We start from the raw sequence: 26671 nt of genomic DNA, 5'->3' as shown, positions 1-26671 counted from the left end.
TTTTACACCATTTTATATATACACTTCTCCTGAATCGAACCACGTTGTCCGATTTCAAAAGGCTTACAGCGAAAGCAAAACATTAGATTATGTTAGGAGAGTACCCTGCCAAAAATAATCACACAGCCATTTTCAAAGCAACTAGCATGCATCAAAAATACCCAAAACACAGCTAAATGCAGCACTAACCTTTAACGATCTTCATCAGATGACACTCCTAGGACATCATGTTACACAATACATGCATTTTTTGTTTGATAAAGTTCATATTTATATATAAAAACAGCATTTTACATCGGAGCGTGACGTTCAGAAAGTTTTTTCCCTCAAATACTGCCGGTGAATCAGCGCCACAATTGACAAAAATACTTGTCATAAACATTGATACAAAATTAAACTGTCATTCAAAGAATTATATATGAACATCTCCTTTATGCAAACGCTATGAAAGATTTCAAAAAAGCTTGCAATAATCTGAGTACTGAGCTCAGAAAAATACACTAGGGTATACAGATAGCCGCCATCTTGGAGTCATCTAAAATCATACATTGCATTAGAAATATTCCTTTACCTTTGATCATCTTCATCAGAAGGCACTTCCAGGAATCCCAGGTCCACAACAAATGTTGTTTTGTTCGATAAAGTCCATAATTTATGTCCAAATAACTCCTTGTTGTTCGTGCGTCCAGTAAGCTACTCCAAGTGTAGAAAGTGCGTGGACGATGTCGCAACGAAAAGTTAAAAAAAATTGTATTTACGTTCGTTCAAACATGTCAAACGTTGTAAAACATCAATCTTTACGGCCTTCAGAACGTGAAGATTCAATAATATTTCAACCGGACGGTTCCTGTGTCTTGAAAAAGGTTTTGGAATGGGAGGGATCCACCCTCGTGAACGCGCTCCAAGAAAAATGTCACCCCCTGCCTCAACAACTTCCCCTCCTTGTCATTCGGGCTCTGTTCATCGTAGAAGCTTCAAACAACTTTGTAAAGACTGTCGACATCTAGTGGAAGTTACTGTGTATTCAATAGGAAACGACTTGAATAGAGCCCATTCATCCAGATTTCCACTTCCTGGTAGGATTTCTCTCAGGTTTTTGCTTGCCATATGAGTTCTGTTATACTCACAGACACCATTCAAACGGTTTTAGAAACTTCAGAGTGTTTTCTATCCAAATCTACTAATAATATGCATATCCTAGCTTCTGAGTTTGAGTAGGAGGCAATTTAATATGGGCACATATTTTTTCCGAAATTGTCAATACTGCCCCCTAGCCCCAACAGGTTTTAACATTCAGAAAACAAGAACTTGCGTCCCTCTTCACATAGTCTATTGGTATGAGAAATGCTAAGAAAATAATGTCCAGCAAGCAATTCTAATCTTGCTTTTCCTGCATGGGACTAAGGGCTAAGGAGATAGGCCAGTGGAGCACATGTGCATGCATATTGTGCAATAGACAGAGACTATACAGTGGCTTGCGAAAGTATTCACCCCCTTGGCATTTTTCCTATTTTGTTGCCTTACAACCTGGAATTAAAATAGATTTTTGGGGGGTTTGTATCATTTGATTTACACAACATGCCTACCACTTTGAAGATGCAATTTTTTTAAAATTGTGAAACAAGAAAGAAATAACACAAAAAAATCTGAAAACTTGAGCGTGCATAACTATTCACCCCCCCCAAAGTCACTACTTTGTAGAGCCACCTACTGCAGCTGCAAGTCTCTTGGGGTATGTCTCTATAAGCTTGGCACATCTAGCCACTGGGATTTTTGCCCATTGTTCAAGGCAAAACTGCTCCAGCTCCTTCAAGTTGGATGGGTTCTGCAGGTGTACAGCAATCTCTAAGTCATACTACAGGTTCTCAATTGGATTGAGGTCTGGGCTTTGCCTAAGCCATTCCAAGACATTTAAATGTTTTCCCTTAAACCACTCAACCACTGCAATTAGAGATACTGGGGGTGTAAAGTCAAATAAATAACAGTATGGGAATGAGGTAGTTGGATGGGCTATTTACAGATGGGCTATGTACAGGTGCAGTGATCTGTGAGCTGCTCTGACAGCTAGTGCTTGAAGTTAGTGAGGGAGATATGAGTCTCCAGCTTCAGTGATTTTTGCAATTCGTTCCTGTCATTGGCAGCAGAGAACTGGAAGGAAAGGTGGCCAAAGGAGAAATTGGCTTTGGGGGTGACCAGTGAAATATACCTGCTGGAGCGTGTGCTATGGGTGGGTGCTGCTATGGTGACCAGTGATCTGAGATAAGGCGGGGCTTTACCTAGCAACGACTTATAGATAGACCTGGAGCCAGTGGGTTTGGCAACGAATATGAAGCGAGGGCCAGCCAACAAGAGCATACAGGTCGCAGTGGTGGGTAGTATATGGGGCTTTGGTGACGAAATGGATGGCACTGTGATAGACTGCATCCAATTTGCTGAGTAGAGTGTTGGAGGCTATTTTGTTAATGACATCGCCGAAGTCAAGGATCGGCAGGATTGTCAGTTTTACGAGGGTATGTTTGGCAGCATGAGTGAAGAATGCTTTGTTGTGAAATAGAAAGCTGATTCTAGATTTAATTTTGGATTGAAGATGCTTAATGTGAGTCTGGCAGGAGTTTACAGTCTAACCAGACAACTAGGTATTTGTAGTTGTCCACATATTCTAAGTCAGAACCGTCCAGAGTAGTGATGCTGGACGGGCAGGCAGGTGCGGCCAGCGATTGGTTGAAGAGCATGCATTTAGTTGTATTTCCATTTAAGAGCAGTTGGAGGCCACGGAAGGAGAGTGGTATGGCATTGAAGCTCGTCTGGAGGTTAGTTAACACAGTATTCAAAGAAGGGCCAGAAGTATAAGAATTGTATCATCTGCGTAGAGGTGGATCAGAGAATCTCAAGCAGCAAGAGCGACATCATTGATGTATACAGAGAAAAGAGTCGGCCTCAGAATTTAACCCTGTGGCACCCCAATAGAGACTGCCAGAGGTCCGGACAACAGGCCCTCCGATTTGACACACTGAACTCCATCAGAGAACTGAACACTGAACTCTGTCTGAGAAGTAGTTGGTGAACCAGGCGAGGCAGTCATTTGAGAAACCAAGGCTGTTGAGTCTGCCAATAAGAATGTGGAGGTGGACAGAGTCCAAAGCCTTGGCCAGGTCGACGAACACATCTGCACAGTATTGTCTGTTATCGATGGCGGTTATGATATTGTTCATGACCTTGAGCGTGGCTGAGGTGCACCCATTACCAGCTCAGAAACCAGATTGCATAGCGGAGAAGGTACGGTGGGATTCGAAATGGTCGGTGATCTGTTTTTTAACTTGGCTTTTGAAGACCTTCGAAAGGCGGGGTAGGATAGATATAGGTCTGTAGCAGTTTGGGTCTAGAGTGTCTCCCCCTTTGAAGAGGGGGATGACCGTGGCAGCTTTCCGATCTTTGGGGACCTCAAACGATACGAAAGAGAGGTTGAACAAGCTAGTTATTGGGGTTGCAACAATTCATTTTAGGAAGAGAGGGTCCAGATTGTCTAGCCCTGCTGATTTGTAGCGGTCCAGAATTTGCAGATCTTTCAAAACATCAGCTATCTGGATTTGGGTGAAGGAGAAATGGGGGAGGCTTGGGCAAGTTTCTGTGGGGGGTGCAGGGCTGTTGTCCAGGGTAGGGGTGGCCAGGTGGAAAGCAGGGCCAGCCGTAGAGAAATGCTTATTGAAATTCAAAATTTTTGTGGATTGATCGGTGGTGACAGTGTTTCCTAGCCTCAGTGCAGTGGGCAGCTGGGAGGAAGTGCTCGTATTCTCCATGGACTTTACAGTGTCCCAGAACTTTTTGGAGTTTGTGCTGCAGGATGCACATTTCTGTTTGAAAAAGCTAGCCTTTGCTTTCCTAACTGCCTGCGATGAAAAACATCCGCACAGCATGATGCTGCCACCACCATGCTTCACTGTGGGGATGGTGTTCACGGGGTGATGGGAGGTTTTGGGTTTGCGCCAGACATTTTCCTTGATGGCCAAAAAACTCAATTTTAGTCTCATCTGACCAGAGTATCTTCTTTCATATGTTTGCGGAGTCTCCCACATGCCTTTTGGCGAACACCAATTTTTTTCTTTCAGCAATGGCTTTTTCTGCCCACTCTTCCGTAAAGCCCAGCTCTGTGGAGTGTTCAGCTTAAGGTGGTCCTATGGACAGATACTCCAATCTCCGCTGTGGAGCTTTGCAGTTCCTTTAGGGTTATCTTTGGTATCTTTGTTGCCTCTCTGATTAATGCCCTCATTGCCTGGAGAATGCTCCTTGATCTTCATGGTGCCGCTTGCTTGGTGGTGCCCCTTGATTAGTGCAGACTCTGGGGCCTTTCAGAACAGGTGTAGATATACTGAGATCATGTGACACTTAGATTGCACACAGGTGGACTTTATTTAACCTGTTATGGCTAGGGGGCAGTATTTTCACGGACGGATAAAAAACGTACCCGATTTAATCTGATTAGTACTCCTGCCCAGAAACTAGAATATGCATATAATTATTAGCTTTGGATAGAAAACACTCCAAAGTTTCTAAAATTGTTTGAATGGTGTCTGTGACTATAACAGAACTCATTTGGCAGGCCAAAACCTGAGAAGATTCTGTACAGGAAGTACCCTGTCTGACCATTTCTTGGCCTTGTTGATTATCTCTATCTATTACAGGGGATCTCTGCTCTTACGTGACACTTTCTACGGCTCACATGGACTCTCAGAAGGCGACAAAATGCTGAATCGTGGCTTTGCAGGCTCTGGCTGAAACAAAGTAGCGCGTTTGGGTAGTGGCTGGTTACAGTACTGTGAGACTCAGGCTCGTGCCCGCGTCGACCGAAAGCTTTGTTTTCTTTCCTCTGTTTAGCTAAACGGAGATTCCCGGTCGGAATATTATCGCTTTTTTACGAGAAAAATGGCATAAAAATTGATTTTAAACAGCGGTTGACATGCTTCGAAGTACGGTAATGGAATATTTAGAAATCTTTTGTCACGAATTGCGCCATGCTCGCGACCCTGATTTACCATTTCGGATAGTGTCTTGGAACGCACTAACAAAACGCCGCAATTTTGATATAACGATGGATTATTTTGGACCAAACCAACATTTGTTATTGAAGTAGCAGTCCTGGGAGTGCATTCTGACGAAGACAACAAAGGTAATGAACATTTTGTAATAGTAAATCTGATTTTGATCAAGGCTAAACTTGGTCGGTGTCTAAATGGCTAGCCGTGATGGCTGGGCTATCTACTGAGAATATTGCAAAATGTGCTTTCACCGAAAAGCTATTTTAAAATCGGACATATCGAGTGCATAGAGGAGTCTATATATCTATCTATATATATATCTATAATTCTTAAAATAATTGTTATGTTTTTTGTGAACGTTTATCGTGAGTAATTTAGTAACGTCACATGCTAATGTAAAAAAGCTGGTTTTTGATATAAATATGAACTTGATTGAACAAAACATGCATGCATTGTATAACATAATGTCCTAGGGTTGTCATCTGATGAAGATCATCAAAGGTTAGTGCTGCATTTAGCTGTGGTTTTGTTTTTTGTGACATTATATGCTAGCTTGAAAAATGGGTGTCTGATTATTTCTGTCTGGGTACTCTGCTGACATAATCTAATGTTTTGCTTTCGTTGTAAAGCCTTTTTGAAATCGGACAGTGTGGTTAGATTAACGAGAGTCTTCTCTTTAAAATGCTGTAAAATAGTCATATGTTTGAAAAATGGAAGTTTTCGGATTTTAGAGGAATTTGTATTTCGCGCCATCCCCATCATTGGATATTGGAGCAGGTGTTCCGCTAGCGGAACGTCTAGATGTAAGAGTTAACTAATTGTGTGACTTCTGAAGGTAATCGGTTGCACCAGATCTTATTTAGGGGCTTCATAGCAAAGGGGGTGAACACATATGCACACACCGCTTTTCCTTTTTTTTTTTTTTTTTAAACAAGTAATTTTTTCATTTCACTTCATCAATTTGGACTATTTTGTGTATGTCCATTACATGAAATCCAACTAAATATCTATTTAAATTACAGTTTGTATTGCAACAAAATAGGAAAAACGCCAAGGGGGATGAATACTTTTGCAAGGCACTGTAAGTTAGAAGCTTATTATGCATAACCCATCATTAATTAGATACATAGAAGGATAAAACTGCATTGAATGTATTACCTGAAAGAAGTAGGTTAGGACATCTACGTATATATAGGGGTATATACTGTATCAATCTAGATCAGGATTATCTATTTGGATGCAATTTGAATGTGGATGGAGAGAGAGAGAGAAAGACTGAGAGAGCGCTCGTGTGTGTATTAGTTGAAAGCAACAATATTTGAGTGATAGGCTGTTTTAAAACTCTGCAGCTGCAATTACAAAATGTAAAAAAATCTTACAATTAAAAAATTAAGGTGACCCCGAAAGCCAGATGAAGATGGGTAAATTAAACATGCATTCTGTCTTTAATTACTGTAGCATAGACTATGCTGCAGAAAATGTAGGTCTACCTGTCACAAGAAAGAAATTTACCATGGTGAAATGATAGGTTTACACATGCATAGTGAACTGCACTCCATACTGAGATAGGCGGTCTGTTCCCACCCTGAGCGTTGATGATTTATCATGCAGAGGCCATAGAGAAGCCAGATTTAGACATTGCATATAATTTAACAGTTCCATTTCATGCCATGCGGTTCATATAAATAATTTATTATAATTTACCAGTTTCTCGCAGTTATTTATCCCGGAAAAATTGAGTGGTTTTGGGCTGTAAATCCTGGTAAATCTCGGTAACCGGTTTCTCGCCGTTCAACCCTACTACAGACAGAAGTTGGCACATCAGCATTATCGATTTTAGACTAGTCCTGTGACATTTGTGGGGGTCATAGAACAAAACAGAGAACACCATCGAGTCTCCCCTTTCCATAGAGTGGTCATAATAGTTTGTAGACCTTTCAGACACTACCAGACCGAGTTTCGGGATGTCTCATGTTCTGACAGACACAGCTGTAGCTCGGCCACCTTCCTGATATCTCTAGCTTAAACTGACGGATTTTGATGGGGATTTTTTTTATTATGTCACTTAGATTCTCTTATGGATTTTAAACACCTTTTATGGATAGGCTACTTTTTAAGGACATGATAAAAAAAAGACAACGCATTGCTGCTGAACCAGCCTTCGTTATAGTACCCAGGCTTAGGGTACGGGTAGCAGCCTATGAAGGGCTTGGTTTTAAAATCATATGAAATGGAAAACAAGCAATAATTATGGAAGACGTTCGAGGAACAGGGTCATCTACTCCACCAACACCACAACCAGCTGGCGCTACTGGGTACGACCATGAAGGAGGTCCTCCGCGTTCTCCACTGCCTCGACATCACCAGCAAGGTTCTCCATACCTCTGATGGAGGGCCTCCTACCACGGGTCGTCACAGTGAGCCAGTCCCTCAGCCTACCCAGCATGCCACCCATGTCAGCGATGCCCGACTTTCCCTTCCGGAGAAGTATAACGGTACTCCTTTGAAATGCCATGGCTTCCTACTTCAGTTCTCCCTCTATTTCACCTATCAGACGGGAACCCCCACCAGCAAGAGGTCCAAGGTTGCCACGGTCATTTCCCTGACCGGACGGGTGTTGGAGTGGGCTACGGCGGTCTGGGAGAGAGGAGAGGATGAGTTGGATTCCTATGAGAAGTTGAAGGCGGTCTTCGACCATCCTCCAGAGGGCAGAGAGGGAGGTGAGTGACTTTTTTAGCTCTAGTAGGGTGCCCAAACCGCTATGGTGTATGCCCTCACCTTTCGGACTGTAGCAGCCTCGAGCGGATGGAATGAGCCGGCGCTCTGCACTCTATTCCTCAGTGGACTGAGCAAGTTGGTCCAGACGGAGTTGGCATGTCAAGTTGACAACCTATCCTTGGACAGTCATCTCGATGGCCATCCATCTGGATAACCTTCTTCAGGATCGCCGGTGTCCACCTCGCCACTCACTTCCCTCGTTTGGCTGCGCTGAGGCAGAGCCTGAACCCATGGAGGTGGAAGGCCACGCTCCTCTCTGCGGCAGAGCGGTTTCGCTGGAGACAGCTGGGGCTCTGTCCCTATTGCGGCCAGGAGGGGCTTCAGCGGTGCCCGGTGCGAACTAACCCGGGGTCCACTAGAGCAGAAGGGCGGCCCCTTGACCTTCCATCTCCCAGGGTAGTCATGAGTATCCCATCATCACTTTCCGCCAAACCCTTTCTGGTGTCAATTTCACTCATTTCACTCTCTCATCTGTTGTCTCTACAGCTCTAGTGGACTCCGGAGCCGCGGTGAACTTCATTGACAAGGTCCTCGACTCCTCAATGAACAAAACTTCATACCCCCTCGCCTTTTCCTGTCCAAGCTCTGGATATGCCACCATTGTGACCCGGCACAATTAGTCACCGCACAACTCACCATGGGACCCAAGCACCAGGAAAGCCTTCCTGTCATCATCACTGCACCTGTACACAGTCATCCTCAGCCACCCATGGCTCCAACTCCATAACCCCACCATCTCCTGGTCAAAGATGAGAATCACCGCCTGGGGACCAGGATGCCGGAGGACCTGCTTTCCCGCACCCTGTAGTTCCACACTGGTGGAGGGTCCTGTCAGTGTCCTCTAGCAATCCTCCCATATTTTTTGCCATGTGTTTAGGGACGTAGATGTGTACATCCACCAGGCTCTGTAGAGGAAACCCACTCTTGCCACCTGCCCTCCAGAGCGCATCTGCGTCCCAACAGGCGTGAGAGATCGGCTGTTGACCTGGGCACACACATCTCTCGTCGATGGACACCCAGGTATAACCCGCACCATCCAATCTCTCTCCGATAAATACTGGTGGTCCACCTTGGCCCAGGACGTCGCCCACTATGTCAACTCATGTTCAGTATGTACTCAATCCAAATCTCCCCGGGACACTCCAACAGGTAAACTACTTCCCCTTCCCGTGCCTCAGGGGCCTTGGTCACATCTGTCCATAGACTTTGTATCGGATCTCCCCCTTTACCACAATTCTGGTTGTTGTTGACAGATTCTCAAAATTTTGCCATTTTATCCCACTCTCTTGTCTACCTATCGCTCTCCAGGTCGTTGAGGCACTATTCCAGCAGGTCTTCTGGCACTATGGCCTTCCGGAGGACATTGTTTCTGACCATGGTCCTCAATTCAAGTTGCGGGTCTGGAATGCCTTTATGGAGAAGCTGGGGGCCATGGTCATCACATGAGGGTACCGGCTTCAGTCTAGCGGTCAGGTGGAGTGAACCAATCAGGAGCTGGGGAGGTTCCTAAGGAGTCACTGCCAGGACCGGCAGGGGGAGTGGGCTCGGTTCCTTCCCTGGGTAGAATACACCAAGAACTCAATTTCCTCACTCCTCCACAGGGCTGACTCCCTTCCACTGCGTCCTGAGCTGTCATCCGGCCCTGGCTCCTTGGACTCCGAGCCAGACCGAGGCCCCTGCAGTTGACAAGTGTTTCCGGCACGCAGAGGAGGTGTGGAATGCCGCCCAGCACGTCGTCCGCGGAGATCAGGCGGACTGCCACTGCAGTGAGGCTCCCATGTTCCATCCTGTTGATCGCATCTGGCTCTCCACCAGGAACCTCACACTCCGTCTGCCCTGCCGGATGCTGAGCCTCTGGTTTGTGGGGCCCTTCAAGGTCCTCCAGAAGCTCAATGAGGTAACATACAGATTACTGCTCCCCACTAATTACAAGATCTCACCCTCTTTTCATGTTTCCCTCAGGCCGGTGGTTCCTGGTCGCTTGGCTAAAGCTGCCCCCCACAACACCCCTCCGCATCCCTTGGACATCGAGGGAAGCCTTGCCTATGCCGTCAGATCCTTCCTGGACTCCCAACGTCATGGGGGTTGGCTCCAATATCTGGTGGACTGGGAGTGGTATGGTCCAGAAGACTGGTGTTGGGTTCTGGTGGACAACATTCTAGATCCCAACATCATCTGAGATTCCACCTTCGCTGTTCGGTCCGCTCCTCGCGCTCGGGGCCGTCCCCCTGGCCGGCATTGTCCTGCGGCTGGAGACGGGCTTCTGTCACGTCTACTCCCCCGCTCCGGTGCACAACGGTTTACTAACCACCGGTCCTGGCAACCCATCATGACGCACACCTGGCAACCCTCGTTACGCAAACCTGGACTTCATCACTACCTTGATTACTTCTCCTTTATCTAGCACTCCCCAGCATCACTCTTCAGGCAGTATTGGTTCAGTTTTCAGGGCCAGACTTTTCTCTTGTTTTTGTAACTCTCCATGTTCATTATTATTAAACTCACCATCTGCACCTGCTTTCTGAACCCCTGCGTCTACGTTACATAAACGCACTCTCAGTAGACCATTTAAAATCCCTTTATTCATAGGCTACTTGGTCAATGGCCAGGATTAAAAAAAAGATGCATATTGCTAAACCTGCCTTGATTAAGCAGAGGGTAGGCTGTGCTTGGTTTTTAATCAAACGAAATCTGGGGAACAGTTGTTTATTTTATGTTTCTAAATATGAGATTCACTGGAACAAAAAGCACATCTCCCTCCATGGGTACTGTGAGTCATGGCTGGATAGGCTGCACTTCCCCCCTCTATCTATGCCATTATCAACTGCATTGCCGTTAAGACCTGTTTTTGGTTGGTCTTAACTTCCCATTAGCACTGCATGAAATTGTCACTTTTGTGTTTGTTTTTAAGGACACACCTCAAATATTGCCCACCTCAGCGCAAGCGAGCTGATGTTAGACAGGTAAATTGCAGAACCTGGCGTCAGTGCTGGAAAATGTAAGTGTGCCAGTTTTTACATGAAGAAATTGCAAACGAAAGTGCTTTTGACAGTTGCGCCTCCTTACCGCCAGTCAAAAATAGAGTCCCCAATCTCCACCATTGCTTTTTACTTTCTAGTCATGGCAATACCACTGTTTACAATAGCAATACCTACAACACACAGTCAAATTAAAAGCCCACAGCTTTGTTAAAAGACAAAATGGAAGCTTCTGTGTGGTGTGTTTGTGCCTGCGGTGACATCATGGTAACACTATGGGGGAGGTATGTGTAGGATAGCACAAGGTTAGCCTTTTATAGACAACTAACCCTCTGACAAAGAGGATGAGATTTTGAGAGAGCCAAACCAAAGTATCCCCTGTTCCAGAGAATGCAAAGCAAGATCACTGTGGGTGAGTAAATACTCTTTGGAAATGAATCCTCCTTGAATGTACAATATTCTACCTCAGATACGTAAAAGAAATGCATGTGTCACCATATTTCACAAACATTGAACTACAGTAAGGTATTTACATTTGAACGACTTATTTCATTAAGGAAGTTAATGACTTCCAGTCCAAAATCTGAGAGAATAAATGTATAGCATACTAAGGCCTGGATGAATACACGATGCTTGGCATTTCTGCGGAAACCACTTGGTGATAAAAATGTAATGTTTTGAACTCTCTCTGGGCTGTGTAAAAAATGGTCTTGGCCCTCTGCCTCCATCTCCTCCAATAGGACCCACAAGAAGACACAGTCCCTGGAATGTGAAATACAGGGCATAGTTTAGCTATGCAGGAACTGCCAAGTCTCCTTTACACACAGGAGTTAATTTACATGTAGACCTTCTAGAGAGGCCCCAATACTTTATGCCTAATCCTTCGACTGCCCTCCTCATACAGTACCTAAGCATGAACCATGGACTGAGGCGTTGGACTCCAGCTTCAAAAGGTAGAGTTCAAAACCAACCAGTGTTTTCACAGCTGTGGATAGAAAGAAAGGGGACGCTCTACCCTGTGGATAGGAACTACCCTTACCAAAATGAATTTGTTGCTGCAAAGTTCCCGTGAGTTTGTGGCAAATTTGCTGCAAACTAAATAGTGTGCCACAAAATGTTGCTAGAAGTTTGCAAATTTCCGGCAAACCTTTGGCAACAATAATATTTATTGGCACTTGTGGTAAACAGTTTGTCAGAGTTGTTTTCTGGCAAATAATTCTCTCAAGATTCTATTTAATATGTGACTAACCTGTGGCAACAATATTTATTGCCACTAGTAGCAAACAGTTTACCAGAAGCCGTTTCTTGTGAACACACGAGTTCCCAAGACCAGTAACCGTTGACGACCCATCAGGGGGAGAAGAAACATCAGTTGCAAATGGAAACCATGCAATCTAGCTACCTACCATAGTGGTCCGGTGAGTGTCTAACTTATTCATTCACTTCTTAATAAACATTAAAATGTGTTAGCTAATTAATGCTTGGTTAGCAATGTCATGTTTTATGGGATAGAGTGAAACAAAAAAAATTGTCTCCACCGTCAAGAGGGGGGCCACCAAAATGTTTTTGCCGCAAGGTGGGGACACCTTAGTGCTAGAGCCGGCCCTGAAGCAAATGTATGTATTATTCTCATAAATGTAGCCCATTCATTCCTTGTTACAATTAGATATTTTATTGCTTTAAACTAGTCGCTCATCTTGACCATGTGTTCTTTCTTCTTTCTTTCAATCAGTTACAAGAAATTGACAGATTGAGGCCTTCAATCAAAACTGTGGACAGAGAAATACAGTGAGCTCCAAAAGTATTGGGACAGTGACAATTGTTTTGTTGTTTTGGCTCTGTACTCCAGCACTTTGGATTTTAAATGATACAATGACTATGAGGTTGTGCAGACTGTCAGCTTTAATTTGAGGGTATTTTCATCCATATCGGTTGTATTCATGATTCATTCAGGGTTATCCATAATCATCCACATTAATGTAGAAGTGTTTAGGAACATAATCTATTCTTATTTACAATAAAAGTGTCTCCAAAATGACACAATACGTTATTTACCATTCACTTCTATTTGTCACAAAATAATTTTATTGACATTTTTATTTCACCTTTATTTAACAGGTAGGCTAGTTGAGAACACGTTCTCATTTACAACTGTGACCTGGCCAAGATAAAGCACAGCATTTCGACACATACAACAACACAGAGTTACACATGGAATAAACAAACATACAGTCAATAATACAGTAGAAAATAAGAAAAGTCTATATACAGTGAGTGCAAATGAGGTAAGATAAGGGAAATAAGGCAATAAATAGGCCATGGTGGCGAAGTAATTACAATATAGCAATTAAACACTGTAGTGATAGATGTGCAGAAGATGAATGTGCAAGCAGAGATACTGGGGTGCAAATGGGCAAGATAAATAAATAAATACAGTATGGGGATGCGGTAGTTGGATGGGCTGTTTACAGATGGGCTATGTACAGGTGCAGTGATCTGTGAGCTGCTCTGACAGCTGGTGCTTAAAGCTAGTGAGGGAGATAAGAGTCTCCAGCTTCAGTGATTTTTTGCAGTTCGTTCCAGTCATTGGCAGCAGAGAACTGGAAATAAAGGCGGCCAAAGGATAAATTGGCTTTGGGGGTGACCAGTGAGATATACCTGCTGGAGTGCGCGCAACAGGTGGGAGCTGCTATGGTGACCAGTGAGCTGAGATAAGGTGGGGCTTTACCTAGCAGAGACTTGTATATGACCTGGAGCCAGCAGATTTTGCGACGAGTATGAAGCGATGGCCAGCCAACGAGAGCGTACAGGTCGTAGTGGTCGGTAATTTAATGGGGCTTTGGTGACAAAACGGATGGCACTGTGATAGACTGCATCCAATTTGTTGAGTAGAGTGTTGGATAATAAATAATCTGAAACACAATACAAAACAAACAGCAAATGCATCCAACATATTTATAGAGACACAAGCTTGATGTAATCATTGAGTGCTATGAATATGGAACCAAATGCTAAACTTTTTACTACTTTAACAGAAATACAGTGGCTTCATAAAGTATTCATACCCCTTAACTTATTCCACATTTTGTTGTGTTACAGCCTGAATTCAAAATGTATTAAATATATGTTTTTTCTCACCCATCTACACACAAAACCGCATAATGATAAATTTGCAAACATTTCAAAACACTTTATTGAAAATGAAATACAGAAAAATCACATTTACAAAAGTATTCACACCCCTAAGTCAATACTTTGTAGAAACACCATTGGCAGCGATTACAGCTGTGAGTCTTCTTTTTCAAATTCTTCAAGCTCTGTCAAATTGGTTGTTGATCATTGCTAGTAGATTTAAGTCAAAACTGTAACTCGTCCACTCAGGAACATTCACTATATCTTGGTAAGCAACTCCACTGTAGATTTGACCTTGTGTTTTAGGTTATTGCCATGCTGAAAGGTGAATTAATCTCCCAGTGTCTGGTGGAAATCACACAGAACCAGGTTTTCCTATAAGATTTTGCCTGTGCTTAGCTCTATTTCATTTATTTTTTATCCTGAATCTCCCCAGTCCTTAACGATTACAAGCATACCCATAACATTATGCAGCCACCATTATGCTTGAAAATATGAAGAGTGTTACTCAGTAATGTGTTGTGTTGGATTTTGCCCCCAAAATAACACTGTATTCAGGACAAAAAGTGAAATGCTTTGCCACATTGTTTGAATGGTGAAATCTCTGAGCGGTTTCCTTCCCGTCTGGCAACTGAATGACGCCTGTATCTTTGTAGTGACTGGGTGTATTGATACACCATCCAAAGTCTAATTAATATGTTCAAAAGGATATTCAATGCCGCCCGTAGCATTGCATGCAAAGGAAGACAGCGAGCATTTGGCCTCCCATCATCAATTATTTATTTTTTACTTTGCCAATCGGTGTTGAGCTAAACTGAGTGAGCTCAACTGTGAATGGTCCTGGCACACCAAAAAAAAGTGTCAAGGGAAGCCAGTTTGGATTTTCTGTCTCTCCTCTCAAATAGCATCGAGAGTATACGTCATTGACAGAAAAAACTTGAATTGTTGCATCTAATTGGCGTTTCTCTACAAGTGTGGTGTGTCGTGACTTTACTTTCATTAATCTGATGACTGTTATTTATTTAATCCACTATGTTTAATTGTTACCAGATTAAATTAATCATATAACAATTAACTCATTAGGATTTGGCAGTACCACGGAAGAGGTTAAAGAGTTAAGGTATATATCTATTACATCGATAAACAGTCATCTTATTTGAAGATAAGCCAGCCGTGCCGATAGTTCCAGTGGGGTGATGAGAGAAGGGTACTACAGTGATTTGAGACTCATAGTAGGATGGGATGGTTTGAAGAGTTCGAGATATTTGACTCAGGACAGCTAATTAGCTGTACCAGTGATAGTCTGAGAGGGGAGTTTGTCGCCTCTTCCTCCTCGTGTTGATTATTCAGGGTTCAGGATTCAGATCACTATGGACATGAGCTGCAGCTCTTCATCTCTCTGGTCTAAAGAAAGGTGAGTTTATTTCTTCACCTTGTGTTGAGGTTCAAAGTTTCAACAATTTCAAACATGTAGCTCACCGCTCCACGCTTGTCTGGTATGTTAATTCTTAGCCAGTCCTTTTAAGCACTCTGGTCAAAAACTGACACACTCTTCTGACCTCACTCGGGGTGTGGCTACTTAATGTGCAAAAGACATGATTAGAAGTTCTCTCCTAAAATCACATTCATATCTTAACAAAAACATGTTCATCATTTTAATATCAAATGCCCAAAGTATTGGATGGAAACTTGACAGGTAAAGGGGGTATCCTTTCCAAGTTATAGTATTTCGTCCATACAGTTTTTAATGACATCACAAAATGAAAAACAATATAACATTAGTTTTGTACATCTCCCCACTGACCATTCCCCACATTTTTGTGTTAGAATTACTGTTCCATTATTCACTTTTTGGACGTTAGAGTATTGGGTGGGCAAAGTCTCTTGAGACAAAGGACATTCCTTTAGCCAATACTGGAGGGTAAAGAGAGAAAGTCTAATTATCTTGTAATTTACAACAGGGTGTGAACGTTTGACCATCCAGCAGCTCCCACTCTCCCCGCTGTGGGAGAGAGAGAGGCCTGGTTACTGTCACCCCCCACCAGTCTGATCTGACCCTTTCTGATCCTCACAGGACAGTCATGACAGGCGTGTGTTGTTTTTTCTACTTGCACTAATGCGCACACACACATACACACACACACACAGAAATGAGAACCATGGACAGCCACATCATATTTAGCTTACATTGATCACTGTAATAATCTAAGCAAAGTTGATTTGATGATGTTGAAATGTTGCTGGAATAGTGGAGGCCTGCTCAATAGTTGTTTAGTTGTCCGAAAATGTGGGAAACATTAACTTGATTGACCATGCTGTAGGTCATGTAACTGTTTGTTACGTGCAATTTGCTTTGTGGACTTCACCGGACAGAGGTTGCTCTACGGTTTTGTGATGAAACAAAGGTGTCGTTGAACTTATTCTGCCACTGTGTCTTATTGTCTCGGCCTTTAGGCCTATATATCATGGTCAATAGGCATATGAACTAACAGTTTATAGAGCAAACAGCGCAATTATCACAACACATAGGTTGTAACATGGCTTTTTTTTCTGGCTTCCCCAGTGATTTTACCCACACACCACTACTGGGGACCTTACAGATAATTGTATGTGTGGGGTACCAAAAACCATGTTAAAAACCATTATTGCACACAGAGTGAGTCCATGCAACTTATTACGTGACTTGTTAAGCAGATCTTTACTCCTGAAACTATTTAGGCTTGCCATAACCAAGGGGCTGAATACTTTTTGACTCAAGACATTTCAGCTTTTCATTTTTAATTTATTCTCAAAAATGTCAATAAACATAATTCCACTTTGACGTTATGGGGTATTGTGTGTAGGCCAGTGACAACAAATCTCAATTTAATCTATTTTAAATTCAGGCTGTAACACAACAAAATGTGGAAAAAGTCAAGGGGTGTGAATACTTTCTGATGCCACTATAAGTGAATTTGTCCCAATACTTTTGGTCCCCTAAAATGGGGGGACTATGTACAAAAAGTGCTGTAACTTCTAAACGGCTCCCCCAATATGGATAAAAAATATTCTCAAATTAAAGCTGAGAGTCTGCACTTTAACCTCATAGTATCATTTCAAACCCAAAGTGCTTGAGTACAGAACCAAAACAACAAAACATGTGTCACTGTCCCAATACTTTTGGAGCTCACTGTATGTGTGCAGCAGGTCAAGACTTCTTGCATGCATGGCCTTGAGATGTCAGTTAACAATCATTTTGGAAAATTAGTAATTGCCATAGGCATAACTACATTTTAAGTTGCTTTTCTTCCACCCAAGCCTTACTGCATACACCCGAGTCAGGAAGAATAGACAACTAGTAGACAACTGGCTCTTGCTGATGACGTCCCCAGTGTAGATTGAAGATCTTTATTAGTTGATTAGTTTGAATCAATTGTGTTGAGGCTTGGCTGGAGAAAAGCCTTGTATATGGTTGCTCTCTAAGAACTGTTGGCCACACATTTAATGGTAGATTTAGTAGGCCTTAGTCCCAGTTTATGCTAGCTAAATCGTTTGCTTATATAGCATTTATACCAGGCAGAAACATTGTACCCTTGCTAAAAAATATATAGAATGCCAGTTTCAGTGAGAAGCATAGCAACATCAAGGCAACTTGTAACAGCTGAACCTATTTTTCCAAAGCCAAACCCACGCATTAGCCGCGGAGTCTACCTTTTAAGATTTCAAAATAGAGCATGTTTTCAGTATCTTAATGCTGTTTTCTTGCGTTTTCTGATTTGTTTCAGTGCATGCATTCAACAAGATTTGGACAAAGAACTTCCATAGTCCACAGAGTTCGCTCAAAATGGCAATAGTTCTGAACTGGGTTTAATTTTGTTTTTGTTGTTTTAATTATTTAAATGTTGTTCATTCTCTTTTAAACATCCAATGGTTGAAAGCTCACTGCTCAGTTATCACATGGCTCATGTAAATTCTGTAGTTGCCCTTTAAACATACCAAGGTCAACATCCCCATATAGTGTCCACATCTCTCTCAAGTTAATGTTGTAGCTACAGTACATAAAAAGATTTATGAACAAGTTATCAGGGAAATATTCCATCTTTGTTCTTTTCTTCATTCACATGATGATGATTTGAAGGTTAATATTGTGGCACTGTGCACTGTAATGTTTTCGTTGTGAGACAGATAAAAAAAGTTGTATTGGATTTATTTTCATCTGTTAAGACAATGAATAGTTCTTCAGTATAGTTAGTACATTTAGTATGTTTAGCTTAGTGTTCTCTGTGATGATAAGCAATTTCATATGAAGTTATATGTGATTTGGTTTAAGTATTGGTTTAAGTATTGGTTTAAGAATTTTTGGCACAAGCATCTCAGAATTAGTTGCCGCAAATGTGTAGCAAATTGGCCTAAGATTTGCCACAACTGTTTCCCAGAAGCCTGTTTTTTCGGTAAGGTAATGGGACACTAACCTGTGGATGGGAACTAAGTTGACATTCTACCTGTCTCCTGTTCTCACTTTGAATATCCTACCTGCTTCTCCATATCCTTAATAAACCTTTAAAACCCCTCAGCGGATAACGTCAAATGGAACGCGGGGGAAGTGATACACTCACATGGAAAAGTTAAGCATCAGACATGAGATTATGTTAACAAAAACTGATACTTTCCAAAAGGGTACCACGGTGAGCCGTTTATCTCCATAATGCTCAGGGATGGGTCAATTATTGTTATTGCATTATCAAGAGTGAGGGGTAGTCTTGCTTAGATAAAGACGATGTACATGCTCATTTTGTCTGTTCATCCGCTTTGTGATTTGACACAATTCTATTAAGTTACACAGATCTTGACCCTCCCCAATGATGGATCACCATTCTCAAGGCTGGTTGTCCTCACACTGTACAAATAAATGAATGCTGAGATTATACAAAGATTGATGAGGTTGTAATGAAAGATGAGAAGATACCTTTGTGAGCCCCATTACAAATATTCACCCAATTCAAGATGTCGTTAAATTGCACTGATCTACACTGCTCTACACTGCACTGCTCTGCACTGCTCTACACTGCACTGCTCTGCACTGCTCTACACTGCTCTGCACTGCTCTACACTCCTCTACACTGCTCTACACTGCTCTACACTGCACTGCTCTGCACTGCTCTACACTGCACAGCTCTGCACTGCTCTACACTGCACTGCACTGCACCGCACTGTACCGCACTGCTCTGCATTCCTCTGCACTGCTTTTCACTGCACTACACTGCTCTACACTGCTCTGCACTGCTCTACTATCATTTTCCCTCTATAAAAAGTGAACATATCCTGACATTTTAATGAACTGTTTTGTTTAACAAGCAAAATAATTTGTATGGTCCTTTTGGGCAATTGTTATTGCAGGTTCACAGTGGCTGAACCTTGTCCTTTTCAAATTCAATGATTTAATATGTGTTACAGTATTTTCCATTTGTTTGAAACGTGCTCCTCCTTCATACCACTCCCTCCATAAGGGAACCTGTACTGTAAACATTTCTGTCACTGAGATCAAAGGCATGATCTACATCAGATCTGTATAATCTACATCAGATCTCTATAATCTACATCAAATCTGTGTAATCTACATCAGATCTGTGTAATCTACATCAGATCTGTATAATCTACATCAGATCTGTATAATCTACATCAGATCTGTGTAATCTACATCAGATCTGTATAATCTACATCAGATCTGTGTAATCTACATCAGATCTGTATAATCTACATCAGATCTGTGTAATCTACATCAGATCTGTATAATCTACATCAGATCTGTGTAATCTACATCAGATCTGTATAATCTACATCAGATCTGTATAATCAACATCAGATCTGTGTAATCTACATCAGATCTGTATAATCTACATCAGATCTGTATAATCTACATCAGATCTGTATAATCTACATCAGATCTGTATAATCTACATCAGATCTGTGTAATCTACATCAGATCTGTGTAATCTACATCAGATCTGTATAATCTACATCAGATCTGTATAATCTACATCAGATCTGTGTAATCTACATCAGATCTGTGTAATCTACATCAGATCTGTGTAATCTACATCAGATCTGTATGATGACAGTAGGAGTCCCGGGGTACGGTAGTGCATGGAGCACTCACACACAGCAGAACAGGAGGAAGAAGGCATGATGAGACCATCTTGATTCTTGATTTCCCTGCCTGGTTTAAGTGCAACCGCTGCTCCAGGGCAGTTGCAGGGGTCACCTGAGAATTCAGAGCCAAAGTCTGGCAGTGTGTGGTTTGTCTTTCAAACAGTAGAGTAAACCTAGACCCCCTCTCATCCCAAAGACCCCCTCTCATCCCACATAAAGATGGGGCTTCTGGACTTAGTTTTTTGACAGCTGGTATGACTTGGGAAGTGGAGGGAGTAGAATAAAAAACGATAACTAGAAGCATATGGGAGGAAATGGCTGGGCCAATGGGACTGCTGACTAGGGTCAGAGTACTGCCAGAATGACCCACGATCCATCCCTCCCTACCGCCCCCATTCTCTGACCCCTGACCCACATCCGGCTACACAGGTGTAATTGTAATCGGCTACATCTACACTTGTCATGTTAGTCATGATCAATTTGACTAGCATTTCCATATGCTGTGAAACATGATATTCAACTACAGCAACTTGGATTAGGTCATTTCGCTGGTAGTATGTAAGGAAACCCTAGATTATTACCACCCTGAAACTATACCATAGTTGTTTATCAAGGAGTCCAACAAGTGTTGAAGGAAAAAATTGGTCTGGTACGAATGTAGAAATGTTGATAATTCTATAACTATCCAAAACAGTCTTTCCAGTTTGGGGTCTGACAGACAAGGTACAGTAGGCAAGGAAGCAAAGCAAACCAAAGGAATAAAGCATATCATTCCTGAATAGAGAGCCCAGCCCCCCCATTTCACACACACTAAAATGATGACACTCCCATTGGGTACAAAACACAGCTGGAAACAACTGGAAACAAACTCTTTATAGGCAGATGATGCTAACATATCCTTACAGCAGCCAGCTCTGTCCTCTGTGATCACTGCCATGCTTTCACCTGTCAATCAAAACCCACAGCAAAAAAATGGAATTGTTTGAAGTCCAACCAAGTCAACTTCACGGGATGCTGTGTCTGACCGAAATATGTCAGTGTCAAAGAGATGGACTATGCTCAATTGAATATGTGCATATTACATTTCATTTAAAATTTGATTACACATTTTTCTTTTACATTGATAAGATGAAACCGCATAGATTCACTTTACTGCATGGATGGCCCAGATTTCCCTCCCAATACATCACATTGAAGTTTAATGTTAAGTCTAACAGCTGAGCAAAATCCCTCATATTGATAAACCTTGTTTTCTCCCTGCTCAAGGCTGCTGGTATTGTCTAATCATGTTTGTTTATCTCTTTCTTAAAGATACAGTTCAGAAACTTCTCCACTAAACTCTGAACTTCAAATTACACACATAAGTCTAATACAATTGAAACACGTCCACTAGTGTTTAAACTCTGAACTTCAAATTACACACCCAAGTCTAATGATATTGAGACATGTCAAACCTTCCTCAACCTCTAAGTGCATTTGGGAAAAAATAACTGGGTAAAAGAGGAGGTGGAACTGCTTTCCCTTGTGATTAAACTGTTGGGAAACACAAGGAAAGTTGCATGACTAAGTCTCCACTCCGGTGAATATAAAGGCATACTCAGCAGATTTCACCATCTTATGGTCTGACAGGACTCTTCCAGGTAGCCAACAGTGTTGCGAAAAAGATCAGACCTGAACTAACAGAACTAAAGTTCCCCTCTCACACAGTTTCGCCAGGAGTGGAAAGGGGGAAGGAGGGATTGTCGACAGAAGTTTCTGTTAACTTTCACCTTGGTTATTGTGTAAGGAGCTGTGGCAGACAGAAATTGTTATATAAATGGCACTAAGACGGCACTCAACGAGCTGTATAGGGCCATAAGCAAACAGGAAAATGCTCATCCAGAGGCAGCGCTCCTAGTGGCCAGGGACTTTAATACAGGGAAACTTAAAACCGTTTAACCTAATTTCTACCAGCATCTTAAATGTGCAACCAGAGTAAAAAAACTCTAGACCACCTTTACTCCACACACAGAGATGCGTACAAAGCTGTCACTCGTCCTCCATTTGGCAAATCTGACCATAACTCTATCCTCCTGATTCCTGCTTAAAAAAATAAATAAAGCAGGAAGTACCAGTGACTCGCTCAATGAGGAGGTGGTCAGAGGACTCAGATGCTAAGCTACAGGACTGTTTTCCTAGCACAGACTGGAATATGTTCCATGATTCTTCCGATGGCATTGAGTACACCACATCAGTCACTGGCTTCATCAATAAGTGCATCAATGACGTCATCCCCACAGTGACCGTACCTACATACCCCAACCAGAAGCCATGGATTACAGGCAACATCCACACTGAGCTAAAGGGTAGAGCTGCCGCATTCAAGGAGCGAGAAGCTAACCCCGACGCTTATAAGAAATCCCGCTATGCCCTCCGACAAACCATCAAACAGGCAAAGCGCCAATACAGGACTAAGATTGAATCCTACTACACCGGCTCCGACGCTCATCAGATGTGGCAGGGCTTGCAAACTATTACGGACAACAAAGGGAAGCACAGCCGTGAGCTGCCCAGTGACACGAGCCTACCAGATGAGCTAAACAACTTCAAAGCAAGCAACACTGATGCATGCATGAGAGCATCAGCTGTTCCGGACGACTGTGTGATCACGCTCTCCGTAGCCGATGTGAGTAAGACCTCTAAACTGGTCGACGTTTTCAACCTGTCCCTGACTGAGTCTGTAATACCAACATGTTTCAAGCATACCACCATAGTCCTTGTGCCCAAGAACACCAAGGTAACCTGCCTAAATGACTACCGACCTGTAACACTCACGTCTGTAGCCATGAAGTGCTTTAAAAGGCTGGTCTTGGCTCACATCAACACCATTAGACCCTAGACCCACTCCAATTTGCATACTGCACCAACAGATCCACAGATGACGCAATCTACATTGCACTCCACACTACCCTTTCCCACCTGGACAAAAGGAACACCTACGTGAGAATGCTATTAATTGACTACAGCTCAGGGTTCAACACTATAGTGCCCTTAAAGCTCATCACTAAGCTAAGAACCCTGGGACTAAACACCTCCCTCTTCAACTGGATCCGCTTGGTATGGCAACTGCTCGGACCCCAACCGCAAGGCACTACAGAGGAACAGTTGAAACTGGAGCAGCAGCACGGCCAGGTGGACTGGGGACAGCAAGGAGTCATCATGCCAGGTAGTCCTGAGGCATGGTCCTAGGGCTCAGGTCCTCCGAGAGAAAGACAGAAAGAGAGAAAGAGAGAATTAGAGAGAGCATATTTAAATTCACACAGGACACCGGATAAGACAAGAGAAATACTCCAGATGTAACAGACTGACCCTAGCCCCCCGACACATAAACTACTGCAGCATAAATACTGGAGGCTGAGACAGGAGGGATCAGAAGACACTGTGGCCCCATCCGATGATACCCCCGGACAGGGCCAAACCGGCAGGATATAACCCCACCCACTTTGCCAAAGCACAGCCACCACACCACTATACACCTGTTGTATTAGGCGCATGAGACAAATAATATTTGATTTGATTTTATGTGAAATGCAAACAGGCCAATTTTGATTGATTTGAGAATTTGTCCTGTTATGGACGGGCTGTGTACTGCACAGCTTATAGTTTTAACACTAACAACAACACAATAGAGAAGCATTATGTTTCCTAATGTTCTTGTCATGATATGTCATTGTTTATGAAGATAGAGACATAGTCCCCCAAATATAATATTTAAAATTTATTTAACTAGGTAAGTCAGTCAAGAAGAAATTCTTATTTACAATGACGGCCTACCCCGGCCAAACCCAGACGACGCTGGGTCAATTGTGCGCCGCCCTATGGGACTCCCAATCACGGCCAGTTGTGATACAGCCTGGAATCGAACCAGGGTCTGTAGTGATGCCTCTATCACTGATATGCAGTGGCTTAGACTGCTGTGCCATCCTTTGCTCACATATTATTACTCCTTGAACCGAATCTGAGAAAATGATCACTGTAACTTAACTAGCTCATTAAAGTGAATTACAGACTACAATTTGGTGCCTTTAAGGTAACCCCTGGTCCTCTGATTAGAAACAGATGAGGTACTTGAAACACTTTATTTTCTATTAGGACTGATTAAGGTAGTGCCAAGGGCTACTTCTCTCTGATAAACCAAAACCTTGGCTAGTATTTATTATTGTTAATCGCTCCAAGTCATCAAGGAGAGGAGACTGTTTGATGGAGCCAGTGGGAGTGGGACTGAATTGTTTAAGGCAACATTTTCATGGGAACCTTTACCACTAACAAGGACATGACTCTCTGAGACTCAGCCACAAGTCTCTGCCCCGGTATCATCTATCATTGTGAGAAGCAGATATTCTGATATTCTGCACGCGGAAGCAGGAGTTGAGGATGGGATCTGACAGAGGCATGGGTCTCCTGTCACTCACACTGACACAAAAGGCATTGTGGGAATCTCTCATGGCAGCTCAGCTTTGATGTCTGTGTGTACGCTGGGATGAGGGCTGGAACTGCTCCTTTGTTTATAACACTGACAGAATTCAAAGTGTGCATGGCAGAAATGTACAGTTTGCTTGATGAGTTATTAAAACATGGTAATGTATTCAAAGTGAGAATCACGCAGCTCTAATGTGTTGCAGATGCACAGTAACATGTGTACTGGGGCATATCCTGGCATACAGTTCAGAGTTATTCCCATTCGTTGGTCTTCTATAATGGACGTGTCAATCAATAAAACGTTAACAATATGTTGCCACTGCTCAATGAGAATAGCATATGCAGAGTGGCGCGTGTAGCTTGTTGTTGTTGTCAGGCAATCACAAGTCATCAAAGTGATTGATTGATTGATTATATTCCATCTAAATGATCTTTATGCAAGAGTGTATCATTTATTTTCTATATGTATTTCTCTTTTGGCAATTTTAATTACATTTACAAACAACGACACAGGGCGAGACCCAGATGCAGACACAGGAGGCAGATGGTTCGAGTCTCTGTTATTTCTCTGATGGTCTCTGATGGTTCGAGTCGCTGGGGCGGCAGGTAGCCTAGTGTTTAGAGCGTTGGACTTGTAACCAAAAGGTTGCAAGATCGAATCCCCAAGCTGACAAGGTAAAAATCTGTTGTTCTGCCCCCGAACAAGGCAGTTAACCCACTGTCCCTAGGCTGTCATTGAAAATAATTTGTTCTTAACTGACTTGCCTATTTAAATAAAGGTAAAAAAATATATATAATAAAATTATTAAAATACAAGTGGCAGGCAAAAGGCAGGTCGAGGACAGGCAGAAGTTCATTAACCAGGTCAGAGTCCGACAGGTACAGGGCGGCAGGCAGGCACGAGGACAGGGCAGGCTGAATGGTCAGGCAGGCGGGCTCAGTGTCAGGGCAGGCAGAACAGGTTGGAACCGGGAGGGCTATAAAACAGAGAGAAGGAAAAACAGGAGCATGGAAAAAAACACGCAGGGTAGGCTTGAAAAGACAAACTGGCAACAGACAAACAGAGAGCACAGGTATAAATGCATTGGGGATAATGGGGGAGATGGGCGACACCCCGAGTGGGGTGGAGACAAGCACAAAGACAGCTGACACAGATCAGGGCGTGACAGTTGTGGCTTTTACATTAAGAGATGAACAGCCTGCTGGAGGCAAATCGGGTAAGTAGATACTAAAGTGTCAAAAGAGTTTTGTTTATTGGCCGATATAACTTGCAGGATATTGTAGTAGCCAATGTGAGTTAACCATTATACCTGGATTGACTGTTACTGCTGCTAGTAGCATTTTCTTTTTTATTACTAGTAGATTTAAAATGAAGATAGCCAGCTATCTAAGTGCACCGTGCCATGCAAAAAAACTGGCCCATTCAAATCAAACTAAATCAAATCAAATTGTATTTGTCACATGCTCCGAATACAACAGGTGTAGACCTTACAGTGAAATGCTTACTTACAAGCCTTTAACCAACAATGCAGTTTTAAGAAAAATACCTAAAGAAAAATAAGAAATAAAATTAACAAATAATTAAAGAGCAGCAGTAAAATAACAATAGCGAGGCTATATACAGGGGGTACCGGTACAGAGTCAATGTGCGGGGGCACCGCTTAGTCGAGGTAATTGAGGTAATATAAACATGTAGGTAGAGTTATTAAAGTGACTTCTGCATAGATAATAACAGAGAGTAGGAGCAGCGTAAAAGAGTGTGGGGGGGGGGCAATGCAAATAGTCTGGGTAGCCATTTGATTAGATGTTTAGTAGTCTTATGGCTTGGCGGTAGAAGCTGTTTTGAAGCCTCTTGGACCTAGACTTGGCGCTCCGGGTACCGCTTGCCGTGCGGTAGCAGAGAGAACACTATTTGACTAGGGTGGCTGGAGTCTTTAGGGCCTTCCTCTGACACCGCATGGCATAGAGGTCCTGGATGGCAGGAAGCTTGGCCCTAGTGATGTATTGGGCCATACGCACTACCCTCTGTAGTGCCTTGCGGTCGGAGGCCAAGCAGTTGCCATACCAGGCAGTGATGCAACCAGTCAGGAAGCTCTCAATTTGTGCAGCTGTAGAACCTTTTGAGGATCTGAGAACCCATGCCAAATATTTTCAGTCTCCTGA

The sequence above is a fragment of the Salmo salar genome, chromosome ssa21 (assembly GCF_905237065.1).
Source record: "Salmo salar chromosome ssa21, Ssal_v3.1, whole genome shotgun sequence".
Lineage (NCBI taxonomy): Eukaryota > Metazoa > Chordata > Actinopteri > Salmoniformes > Salmonidae > Salmo > Salmo salar.
The sequence above is the reverse complement of the archived record's forward strand: the minus strand, read 5'-3'. Positions refer to the sequence as shown.